The following is a 14,076-nucleotide window of genomic DNA, read 5'->3' on the forward strand; positions in this document are numbered from 1 at the left end:
CCATTTGAGCATTGTATGAGAAGTCCTAAGGTTGGTTATGTGCTTTAAAATTAACGTTTTTATAGTTGTTTCGCATATAGGTGATACTTATCCCGAGGACGAGCGTGGTCACTCGAAGCAAGGGGGTTACGACCCTTCCACATACCAGTGAGTGGGCTTTTGGTTTTCCATATATACCTATATACTTATGTTTTTCCCAGAAATTGATTTGAAACGTTTAGTCGTTTATATGCCATGCATTATAATGCCGTTTGTTTTGCATTGTTAGTTGCATATATATATATATATATATGTATTGGTGTTGTGGACGCACAGGTAAGTGCCAAGTGAGTATAATTCATATTTATATTCAGTAGTGATTTGAGATGCATAGAGAGCTCATAACCTGCACCCCCGGTGTCAATGCTCCCACCCAGAGTTGGGCACAGTCCTTCACGTGATGTTCACCTCCCGCACCACACGCTCATCTTGGATCCAAGGTAGGTGCACAGTCCTGTCGTACAGACCACTTTAGGTGGTTCCGACTCGTAGGTGATTCGCGATTATTCGCCCAGCCTTCACGTGATCGTAGCACTTGAGCGTACTTATATTACACCCAGGCTTGTCGTACAGACCACTTTAGGTGGTTCCGACTCGTGTGCAAGTTTAGTTAGTGAGAGTGAGATTTTAGCTCTAGATTCAGCCGTACAGGTCACGTTAGATGACTCCGGCTGATAGATTATATGACATTGATGTGATAGTACCTGAGCACTTGCATTATACTTCGAGATTTTGGCATAGCATATTTCTGAGCATGATTTATATATGTATATTATATTTTCTGGGAAGTATACAGGTTTTACGGCGAGGGGTTAGAACTTATTTATAAAATGGTTTGAAAAACTTTGTTTTTGCCCACTCACGCTTTTATTTTGCGCCCCTCCAGATTCTAGTTGGCTAGCACGTCTGGTGGCTTCCCTAAGGATTTTCCCGGCATATCTGACAGATTGATACCAGTGTAGGACCACCTTTGTGTGTGCTTTTGTAATGTCGTTTTCTCTCGGACTGCATTAGGTCTTCGTGCTCTGAACTTGTTGTCACACTTACGCTTGCACTTGTTTGTTATTACTTTGTGCAAAGTTGGTTTTTATTTATTCGTATTACTATTTTTATTATTATTATTATTATTAGCTTCCGCACTGTGCACATGGTTACGTCACTTCCACGTGACGGCCAGCATGCCCTGATCTCGATCGGGATGTGTCATCCCTTCCTCAGGAGAGGATCCAAATCCTTCTTTGTCTGTGTTTGACTTGCTTTGACACAAACAAAGATGGTATGTGACGCATTTTAGAACGTAAAATTTTAATTTAACAATTTCTATAACATTTTGACATTTTAATATTTTTTGAATTTTACTTTTCATCTAATATGTTAAATTAAAATTTTATTTTATTTTATTATAAAATAAATAATCAAATCAATAAAAATTTAATTAATGACATTTAATTAATTATTTGGCATAGTTTCCTTCGTTGATTGCAAACAAGAGAGGTAGGCTACAAGCAAAACCGGTCAACATTCAACATTAATTATAATAATAAAATCAATAAAATATTAATTAAAAACATTTAATAATTAATTAAAAATATTTGAAGCTACTATCAAATTTGACGGCAACTTTTTTGCTAACCATCCATGTCAGTGCCACATAGAAATTGGTTTTAAGCTGAAGAGCATTAGTGTGGTTTATTTTTACTGTTATAGTTGATGTGGAAATTGATTGAATTGAAACATAAAGAACAAGAATTATGAATCTACAAAATATAAAAGATCTTTTGTGACAAAATCCCTTATTTTTATTTAATTTAAATAATAAAAAAAATCTATTTACATCTAAAAGGCGTCTCTATAATTGACACAATCATCTTCTATTTTTAATTTCAAACTTCTCACTTAACTCTTATGATTATGTAACTTTGAAACCTTTATTTTTTTTTTCCAAATTAGAAAATATTTAGAATACTGTTAAATTCATGGCTTATTTCTCCAACTACATTATAATCTTACCCACTATGAATAGTTAAAAAATTGAAATGTTAATCACTCCGGCTCAAACTCAAACTAATTATAAGCACCATTCTCTTTGGACACAAATGACGCTACTGAGTGGGCAGCCTTATTGCAATCACGAGAAATATGAACTCAATAGACCTCAATTATTGCTGCAGAATTCGAATATCGAAAAAAATGCCTTCTATCGTTACCTCACCCTGCAAATTACCAAGTCCTGGAAGCCATGCTCCACGCACACCCCTACCGCGGCTCCAACTTATTCTTAAAATAATATATATAAATTATGGCCTGTAAAAGGAGAAATTCTGTCAACCGTAAGTTTCCACTGCCGCCGATAATGACATACACGTCCTTGGGTCTCGTCCTTCGCTCCGATGGGCTTACCCTGCCTTCTGCATATTGAGACACTAGTCACTGCAACTAAGAATAGACTAGAAGGACAGATTTCCACCAAATTTATATTCGAATTGGACAAATTGTCTAACTCCATTGAGAAATTTAAGGGAAGAAACAACCAGAACATTTCAACACTGCAATCACCGACATGCACTCCTCCTAAAGCCCAAAATATTTCAACACGGTTCTTGGTTGAATTCATGAAGGGTGGAAATTTAGAAGGAAAAATACCCAGAAAAGAAAAAGAAAAATCCAGAAATACCCGTAAAAGAATAAATAATTACATAGAAAAGCTATAAGTGATTGAGAAGATGAAGGAGGAGACCATCAGCGAGCGCACACAAACTGAATGACAATAATAGAGCAATTTTTCAGATTCATTTTTTCGCAAAAGGATCCTCTCCACATCCCTTCCACCAAATTCACCAAATCCACCAAGCCTTATGGAGAAACCACTCAGTTGAGGAAGCTATGTAGGAGATGAATGAGCGCATGCGAGATTTTTATCCATGTTTGTTCTTTAACTATAATCCCTAGTAGTGTTGAAATTTCGCAGACGAAATTTTTTTAAGGTAAGGTGGGTAGATTGTAACAACCCGTTCCTAATTTTTCAATTTTCTTAATTTTAAAAAAGTGAATTGATGAAAGTGCCCCTAGAGGTGAGATTGTTGACTTTCGTAGACCATCATTTTGTGAAGTGTATGAGCTACTATTTTATCGTATTCTTAAAATACTCAACGGTACGAACACATAGGCGCAAAAGGAATCGAATTCGGAGTTATGATGAAGATTCTACGAGCAATTTAGGTAGTAATCTTCCATTTCAGTTGGAAAATGCAGTTAGACGTTTGGGGTAGTATAAGTGATCAAGGGGTAGTAACTCATATCACGGGGAGGAAACTTTGCGTAGAGTTCCATTACTATTAATGGGTGGCCCCTTGCGCGCTTTAGGAGGAGCACAGTTCCAAAAGGAAAGTAACAAATACGACGAAAATACGGGTTCCATGGACAGAGTGTGAGCCAGCCAAAGAGTTCGGCCAATACTGGAATAGTAAACTCGTGAGCAGGGCGGAGAACGAAAAAGAGAAGATCAGGTCGGGCAAAAGGGCTACAAATTCGAAAATACTTTTGTAAAAAAAAATTACTATTTTATATTTTATATTTCTTTTAATTATTATATTATTATTTTAATATTTCTTATGTTGGAATATTTTAATTATTTTAGGCAACCTAGGACTTGTATGTGATGCGCCTAGCGCCAGTCTTCATATGATTGTAGTACTAGTGCATATATTATGATTACACCCAGTCCTGTTCATGTCAAAATTTCTCCACATGGACTGGTGTGTTAGCATAGTTAATGAGCACTTGATTTTCTTATGCCACGATTGAGATATTATGATTTGTTGTGTTTTTGGAATATTGATGGATTACATTTGGTTTCATACTTATATGTAGTAATTAAAATCATGCATTTTGGAAGTGGTCCACTCACAGATACTCCGTCGCCGAATAGCCGTTCTAACTAGGACGATGGAAACGCCATTAACAACACACCTAAGCACATAAAGAGACCAATTAATAAAACTCTACTAAACGGATTCAAGACATTGAAAAACCTATAGGGAGACCTCTGGTTCCCCCACACGCCGCCACGGCGCGGTAGCCCGGGAGGCCACGTACCGAGATGGGTTGCCGAAAAATTCACCAGTGTCGCCTTGGACGCCGACAAAGGGGCGTGGGCTCCACGCGCTGACCATGGAAATCAGGGAATTGGTTCCTGGTCATGTCGGATTTGGGTTGAATCTGGGTTTTAGGTTGCTGGGTTGGGCCTGGTTACTGGGTTAGATTCGGCTTTGGGTTGCAGGTCGAGTTGCTTCTGTTTCTGGTAGTGGGTCACCTAGAATCTGGGTAGTGGTTATAGAGCTCTATTCGAGCTCTTTTCTTCACCATTTTCGACGTTCTAGCTATGGAAATGAAGCTTATAATGAGGAGAAGATGTTCATACCAATTTGGAGTTGTGTCGTGGTCGGAGTTGGCTGGAAAATGGCCTGGAAGGCGACAATTCTTGCTAGAATTTGGGGAAAGTTTCCCCTGAGCTGTTTCTACGACCAACAGCCACCAAAACTACTCAAAACGTCCCAAACTCACTCTTAAACACAATATACGAAGATCTATATGGTTTTCGAGAATTACCTTAGTGAAAAATGACGAGAACTCATCGAAATCTGTTGAGGAGGAAATGTGAACAATAGCAGCCACCATGCACCGAGGGAGGCGTCGTTAACTCCAGGGTTCGACAAGGGGAGGGTTTTGTAGTGGTGGTGTTGGCTAAGGTCGAAGTTGTTTGTGTGTCTGTGGCTCAGAGAGGAGAGTGCAGAGAGAGATAGGAGGGAGAGGAAGAAAGATAAAGTGTAAAAGGAGAGGGAGAGTGACGGAAGAGGGAGACAGAGGGGGGACACTGGACAACTTATAGGCCCCAGTGACTCACACTACAAGATCCCCCAAAGACAACCTTTAAAATAAATATCCCAACCAAAGTGAAATTACAAAATTGCCCTCCGAAAACTTCTACTGAATTTAAAACTAGGAATGACTCACCCAAACATTTGTAACGTCAAAAATACAAATATATAACTATAATAATGTAAGTTAAAATACTTACACTGAAAATTAAAATCGAAAATGAAAATAGGTCTCGCCCAAGCATTCGTAATGTCACATACTCCGATAATACGTGTGTGTGTGTGTGTGTCTTTGGGTCGAGCCCAAACAATAATTAAATAATAACTACTACCATAGACAGGTTTACCTGCCCACTTGCTTAACGAACCTAACAAATAAGCCATCAATATTACAGTCTGCAGCCTGCAATATCGACAACACATTGTTGCCTCGATAAACAAGTTGTAACTTCTCAAAGGTGCAAAATTACCATTTTGTCTAAACTCCAAGGCAACATCATCTAAAGCATACAGTTTCACATATCGAAATTTCGATCCTTCAAATACTAGTTCGCAAAACTCTCTGTCTAACAAGTGTTGCATGTAGAATATCTCATACCATGTCTCAAATAGTTCCATGCCCAAACCGAAAATAAAAAATGTCGTTGTAAACAATTCCAATAGAGATCGGTGCAATTTCTAATCATGCTGAAACACCGAACGGATGAACACAACACGTCCTTCAAGGTCTGGATAGTTTGTTCAGACTAGCCAACAATTTGAGAATGAAATGTGGTACTAGACAACAACTTAGTACCCATGGCTTTCAAGAAGGCTTCACGAGACTTGGAAGTGAAATGCGCATCCCGATGAGGTACAAAAGTGACGGCACCCCCTACAACCGAACAATGCAATTCATAAAGCTTAAACGAGATGATTCATTGAAAATTTCTCTCAGATTTAGCGACAGGCTATGCCGAGATGGCTAAAAGAACACTCAAGAATTTAAAGATCAAAACAAGTTCATCAAAACTAGAGTACAAGATAACAAGATTGAATGCGCAACCTTGATGCAAGAATACGTGTAAGTACCTAACTTGATCTTGTGGTGGCAAGTTGAGATGATCGAGTGCAAACTCAACTCGAGTGGTAGTCTAAAGTAATATGATGGGTAGGATGTTGAGGTTCCTTTCGAGTGCAAATATAAGGATAATATAGTGACACAAGTAAAGGTGTCGAACAACAAAGACTGATAAACAACTTAGTAAAATCTTTTACTCTTACATATTAGCATCAGTTAATGGCTCCTATGATTTAAATTTTGGGGTTTAAGTAATTTTGGAAAAGAAATAAAGACAAAAAGAAAAGGGAAAAATTAGAACTATCTAAAAATAAACCTAATACATGAAATAAGTTAGAAACATTTTTAGGACATAAATCTGACTTAAAATGAGCTAAGGCCTTCCCCTAAACATTCATGAATCAATGAGATGATCTTTTAACTTATCCATTTCAAATGCACAACTAAGATGTTCACATATCTAGCATGACATATAACTAGATTGTATGAATCCTCACTTTCTTTGCATGTTAGATACATGACATATACATCAAATTTATATTTGTAGGTGCAACCTAGCATGGCATATACTCAGATTTAGCACCTAGAAACTCATAAAGAACGAAGAGGATTTTGAACATCACATGAACCCTAGAACATGGCATTTATCCTAGATTTTCATGGAATCAGCTTATATGATTAGTTCTGAACCTAACCACATGTTGCTACGGAATGAAAGAAGATATGACAGTCAGCCTTATCATTCTCAACAGAAAGTAAACATAAACAAGGTAGCTAAGCTTGAAAATATGTGTTTGAAACAATTGGGACAAAAAACTGATTCTAGCTTGCAAATGAAATTGATAAACTAAAATTGCATCATAACATTAATTCAATCATGTCTAGGGCTTTAAAGAAGCCCTAAGTATCCATTACCTAAATTAAAAACATAACAAAATGCATAAAAACAAAATACATAAAAAGTTAGGAAAGCTAGAACCTAGAAACGGCACAAGGTGGAGGATTCCTCATCCTCTTTGATGTTATGTATCTCCTCATTTTCCTCCTTCAGATTCTGTGTATTTTTCTCCTATTAAAATGCTTAGGAGTTTTCTAACATCTAACACATTTACATCCTTAAATTGACTCTCATTTATAGCTCATTACAATCAACTTTTAGTATAGGAGTAACTGAAAACTAGCTGTTATCCGAATTTGTAACTGAACATTTATTTTGTCATAATTTCTTGTTGAAACCTCCGAATCACAAGCTGTAAAGACCATCAGAAAGAAGACTTCCAAGGCTTTCCAACCATATATGCCCCATTTTCTAATTCATTTTGAGCACTTCGGGGCAAAGCTCACAAGTTGGTTGTTCTGCAAGGGCCTTTTCTTGCGGATGCTTCAAACTATCCATTCTAGGCTCTTAAGATATTCAAAATAAGATGATTTCTTTAAGCCCTTACTTTCATCCTGAAATACAATACAAACAACAAAATACCTTTTGATGCATAAAGATTTTAAGTCAAAAACCTAAGTCAAAGAGGGCATAAAAGTATAACTTTAGGCACTCAACATAGGAACTTAGACTTTTTCCCATTCTAATATTCACAACAACTTGTCATAACAATAACCTCAGGGATACTCAATCACCAGTGGTAATGATTCGCTCGATAGGGTGTTAATAGATGATTGAATGACTAATGGTCTCAGCTAAAACTTTCAAACCTGAGTGGTCTTCCTGAACAGTTTGTCTGCTTTAGAAATGATACGAAGTGTTGTAGGGTAAACACGAACCCAAAGTTGACTAGCATGTCTTTTAGTACCAAAAGGTGAATATGGGATTATGGTCGAAATCGATGTTAATCAAAACATCAGTCTAATGAAGTCTAGAATGAAGAATTATACCAAGCAGTCGAAAGTATAGTCCTCACAGATTGTTAGATAATATGCTGAGTGAGTTAATCAACAAATACCAAAATATCATCATAGTCTCAATGTGTACAGGGTGGTTTGTACAGGAAATCTATGGTGACATTCACCCATTTCCATTCGCATCCCCAGTGGGTCCTCAACAACCTAAAAATGACAACCATGAAAATTTCTTCCCATCTCCAAACAAGAATAGAAAGAAAATGAGATAAGCCCTATGGCTTCCATCTCTCTACTTCTGTTTACCAATAAATCAAACATTTCTTAACATATTCAGCGATATCCCATTCATACAATATCATTAATAAAGTGGACGAAAACAGTGGTACAATTTAGTACTGCCAATATGCATGGCATACGCTGAAATGTGAGCCTCATCAAGAATTTTTCTTTTTCACAGCTTCATTACCCTTAGGCAAAAACAATTTGTGTCTTATCAACAGAGTTCCAACTCCTTGAACTTTCAACTCCCATCTTATGTCGTCTGATACTTGCTCCTTCAAACTCGCAAATTATTGATCAAACACTTGGGTTTCTTACCCGAATTCTATCGGTACAGGTTTAACTTAGAAGTGAGCCAACAATACTCATCATGGATCGGGCGCCAAAGTAAAGCCAATCCCTCGAAGAGAAAACAATAGTGGGACATGGATAGCTCAAATGGAAGTAAGTTGTCCATGAGATTTCTGACTAAGAGCATTAGCTATGACATTTGCTTGACCAAGATGACACTCAAAAACGCTATCAAAATCACTGATGAGTTCCATCCACCTCTTCTGTCTTAAATTCAACTCCTTTTATGTGAAAACACACTACAACTTCTTTGGTCAGAAAGGATGCAACACTTCTTGCTGTAGAGAAAACGTCACCAGATTTTACATCAAGGAAAATTGTTTCTAGCTCTAGGTCATGAATAGGATAATTCTTTCCGTGAGGTTTGAGATGTCCGGGAGAATAGGCGATTACCTTCCCATGCTACATCAAAAAACAACTCCAAACGTGCTAAGGATTCAAAACAAGAGACTTAAAACTCACTACCAAAGTAAAAAAAAATAGGGACGAGAGCATGAGTAAGATGATGTTCCAAACTCCAAAAAGTTATGTTCCCAACTTTCGTCCCACATAAATTTCTACAAAGAAAGGGTGTCATTAAGTTTTCAAGTAAGGCGGTAACTATTGGCTCAAGGTCGTAGATAAGATGGTTCGCTTCATGTGGTTCCAACCGTCAAGAGGCACATGCATTACTTGTTCATGCTGCATCAGCGTGCAGCCAAACATTCAATATCACAAACAAAATTAACTTGTTTCCTAGCCAAAAAGGAAATAGGACTATGCTTAATGAACTATTAAGAGCTACCGATAAAAATTGACAAAACCAAAGATATTTTGTATTTCACAATACCTTGTGAGGATTTTCAATTTTCAGTAGTCGCAACCTTGTTAGAAATTGATAAGAATAGCGTCTGCTACAATGGGGTCTCCCAAGAAAGTATCTAGTCTAAACAAAATCAATGTTTTGAAGAATTTGGTGTATAAAACTGGCTGTTGATGTTTAGTGAACTTGACCCTGTTGTTGGAGTAAGTAAAAAAGTTATCGATAAGACAATCACCGAGAAATCTTTTGAGGGTTTACACGAATTCCCTCAATGGCAACAACAAGTCCGAGAACATTGATTCGATCCCACCAAACTAACACTAGCTAAACTACATTTACAACTGATGCTTCCTTACTTTCTCCAACACGAACTTCAAATGTTTCGAGTAATCTTTATATAGATATGACTCTGCCCGCCATTTCTAGGGAATGCATGTCGCAGAGTATCATCATCGTTTCAGATCTTTAGTTGGTCTTAACCAGACTTCCTATCACTGAGTTTCACGTCACGTTAATGTAAATCTGACTCTGCCTGCCATTTCTGGGGAAGGCATGTCGTATAGTATTGATCCGTTGTTAAAAGTCGTCCATCAATCTATTACATCACAGATAAAGCATAATCCCGACACGAATTTTTGTACTTCAAATATGATGTGACAATTTCGACAAAATGAGGTTCACATAACTACGTCAAAAGGCACCAAATACGGAAGCCGTGACATCCAAATGATGTCAAGGCTGACACATTACAACAATAAAAGAATATCCTAAGTATGCTTTGATACTAAATTGACACGCTCGATCTCAATATCCTTCAAACACCAGGGTAGACATATGATGGCCGACACCCGAGGGTGACAACGCCATATTAAGATGCATGCAATTAATGAAGAAAGAATGAACGTAAATAAAACACGTAAATTTTACTCAATAAGAATATGAAAATGTGGGAATGTGCTCAGAGTATACAGTTGATCAAGAATACTGTAGAAGAAGTATTATGAAAAGGTACAAACAAAGGAATGGGTCCTACACCGAGAGGACTCGAAGATACCAATACGGGTACCCTGATGCCAAGATTGTAAATCTCGATTCTAAGTCTTGAAGGGGGCGCAAAACAAAATATGAGTAGACCAAGTTTATATATAACTAATACTAAAACAAAAACTCTTTAAACGTACTAACCCCCAGTTTTAGAAAACTCATATAGCTAATAAATAATAGGTTTTTCGAAAACCCTAGTATGCCATAAAACCTTCAAAAACATATATCATATATAGTGTGCTTGGTAGTGGTATCACAATCGCCCGAAGGCACTACATCACCCGCCCGAAGGCATATATAAATGTTCCACCCGTAAGCATTACATTGCCCGCCCGAAGGCAACATATAAATCTTCCGCCTGAAGACACTACATCACCCGCCCAAAGGTAATATATAAAACTTCCGCCCGTAGGCACTATATCACCTGCCTGAAGGCACTACATTGCCCACCCAAAGGCATATATAAATATCATTCGCCCGGAGGCCCTACATCACCCATCTGAAGGCATATATAAATATCAATATCCACTAAGTAAGCACAAATCATAAACATAATCTTTCCAAAATATATCTCATTGGAGCTTAATAGCTTAAACATTATATCATAAATCATATTCATAAATATCTCAGTAAACATAAATTCGATAAAGCATGATATTTCATAAAGCGTAAATCTGATTTACTCATAAACATTTCATAAAACGTAGTCATAAAATCATGATTTTCATGTATGCATTTCTAGTAATTAAAATCATGCATTTTAGAAAGGGTCCACTCACAAATACTCTGTAGCTGAAGAGCTGTTCGAACGAGGGAAGACTGAAACGCCACTAACAACGCACCTAAGCACATAAAGGGATCAATTAATAAAACTCTACTAAAACAATTGAATTTGGGAAAGCTGACGTTGTAAACGGATTCAGAACGTCAAAAAACTTAAAGGGGTACATTAGGTTCCCCCACACGTCAAGATGGGTTGCCGGAAAAGTCACTGGAAAATTCGACAGCGTCGCTGTGGACGGTTGATAAGAGCATATTTATGCTACTTAGTTATGTTGTTTCCTTGCATTTAGTTACTTAATTACTATCTATTTTAGTCTTTTAAGCTATTTTCATATGTTTTTAGGTCCTAATGGCAAAAGGAGCAAGAAAGGGCATTTTGGAGCTAAATGGAGCATTTTTGGGCATGGATTGGATAGCTTAACTATGGAGTAAAGAGGATGGACGAAATTGAAGTCAAGAAGGGCTAGGAAAGGCTACAAATCTGGTGGAAGAAGTCCTAATGCAATGAAGATAAAGAAGAAGCAAGAAACAAGGAACCTTATCCAACCTTATCTTATCCTATCCTAGAAACCTTATCCTATCCTAACTCTAACATTATCCTATTCTATCCTATTCAAATAAGGTTAGGACTTAAACCTAGCTACTTAGAGGGAATTAATTACACATTTAAGCACCTATTTTAGTTTCTAGAAGCCTTATCCATTTAAAGGCCGCATGAACACCATTCCTTGTAGGTTTAGGAATTGCAATCCTCATTCTACACAAATATCATGTGTCCTAGGCCCTTTAGGTTTAGGAATCTGCCCTAAACCATCCCTTCTAGAAACCTTATCTCATCCCTATAAACATGACGCACCAAAACCTTCTAGAATCCCTAAATCCTAGCCGCACTACCTATTCCAATTCCCATTTGATTTCTGCCTTGAATTAACCCTTTTTCAATGGGATTGTGCAATCATTTTCCTTCACTAAGTGTGCCTAATTAGCCTATATAAACAGCCATATGCCACACCATTTAGGGATCCACTCACACATTCATTCATTCATACTTTCATCCATCAAACCCCACAATCCATTCTACAACACCCTAGTGCCACAAGCAAGGAAGCAAGGAGAGGAGGACTTGTGCAATCTGCCATCCAAGGGAGTGACGTGCATGCCATTGGAGTGTGGAGCGTTTTCTTGGTTCTTTCTATCCTTAGTCTTAGTTTAATGTTTAAATTTAATTATCTTTGTTTTGCGAACATGAGGAACTAACTTCTTTTTAGTTAGAGGAGAATTTGAAGCCATGATTATATGTTTTATATGAATTGATTACGTCCGGTTATTATTTCTTAAGACATGAATGTGATTTGCTTATCTAAGTTATTAAAACTGGTTTATGTATGTGGGTTGGGGGTTAACACTTAAGTTGCATGCATAAACTTGATGCTAGAGTATAGGATGGTTTCACGTAATTGTTATGCACTTATATTCACAAGTAGTGGAGGTTGCTAGTCACAATTGCGTTAAGTAAATCCTTGGTACGAATCTCATGCGTTTCATAGTGATGAGTGCCTTGTCAACGCTTATAGTTTTCACAAAGCTTAATGACTTTTGATATGTATCTTTGTTATGCATCTCATATAAAGAACTTGAAAAAGATAATTTGGTTGTAATGCGTTTTCATTCAATTCAATGAAATAAGGAAAACTTGAGGGTTAGTTGTGCGATGCAACTAATTTGGGGCGTTGTCATTCATAGTCTAAAGGAGTAATAACTGGACATTGGTTCGTATGCATATATCATGTGTGGAGAATGACCCTCTAACTAGTCTTCCACCCATCTATTTTACTTAAATTCGTTTTTCAAAAGTGTTTTCTACAAAGTTTTTGTTTTGAGTCTAAAATTCGTCAAAAACAATCCCCATGTTATTTAGTCTTCATATTTGAGTCAAAACTTGTTTTCCTTGAGTCTTTTGAGTCTAGTCAAGTCCTATTTTCGTCCAAAACCTTTATTAAGTCTAAAATTTAGTCCTTTTTAGTGTTGGTTGCTGTTTTAAGTGTCTAAAGTTAGTTTTGAGTCCATAGAGTCTAGTTTAGTGTTTTTGAGTCTTATTTACATAGATTAGCATCCCTAGTTAATCCCCGGTCTAGAACGATCCTTACTTACATATCTACTACAATTGTCACAAATAGGGTTTAATTTGTGTGTCAAGTTAATTTTCACATCAACGGTGGTAGAGGCACGTGTGCTCCACGCATTGACCATGACAGTCCTCCACGCGCACCCATGCGCGGCCTACGCATCGACCATGGAAATCAGGGAATTGATTTTGGGTCAGGTTAGGTGATCTAGGTTTTGGGTTGCTAGGTTGGGCTAAGCCTTGTTACTGGGTTAGATTTTCTTTTGGGTTACCGATCAGGTCGACCTGATTTCAGGCCGTAGGTCGGCTAGAATCTGGGCAGGGGTTCTAGAGCTCCGTTCGAACTCTTTTCTTCACATTTTTTGACGTTCTAGCTATGGAAATAAAGCTTAAAATGAGGAGAATATGTTCATACCAATCTGGAGCTATGTTGTGGCCAGAGCTAGCTGGAAAATGGCCTAAAAAGTGACGGTTCTCACTAGAATCTAGGGAAAGTTTCCTCCGAGCTATTTCTGAGTCCAACAGACACCAAAACTACTCAAAACGTCCCAAACTCACTCTTAAACATAATCTACGAAGATCTATGGTTTTTGAGACTTACCCTAGTGAAAAATGACGAAAACTCATAGAAAATCCGTCGGGGAGGAAATGTGAACAGTGGCAACCACTGTGTACCATGGGAGGCGTCGTCAGCTCCAGGGTTTGACATGGAGGAGGGTCTGGTAGTGGTGGTGTTCGCTGAGGTCAAAGTTGTTCGTGTGTCTATGGCTCGGAGAGAAGAGTACAAAGAGAGATGAAGGGAGAGGAAGAGAGATATATTGTAAACGAAGAGGGAGAGTGACAGAAGAGGGTGACAAATGAA

This window comes from Pyrus communis, chromosome 9 (assembly GCF_963583255.1).
Source record: "Pyrus communis chromosome 9, drPyrComm1.1, whole genome shotgun sequence".
In the NCBI taxonomy this organism is placed as follows: domain Eukaryota; kingdom Viridiplantae; phylum Streptophyta; class Magnoliopsida; order Rosales; family Rosaceae; genus Pyrus; species Pyrus communis.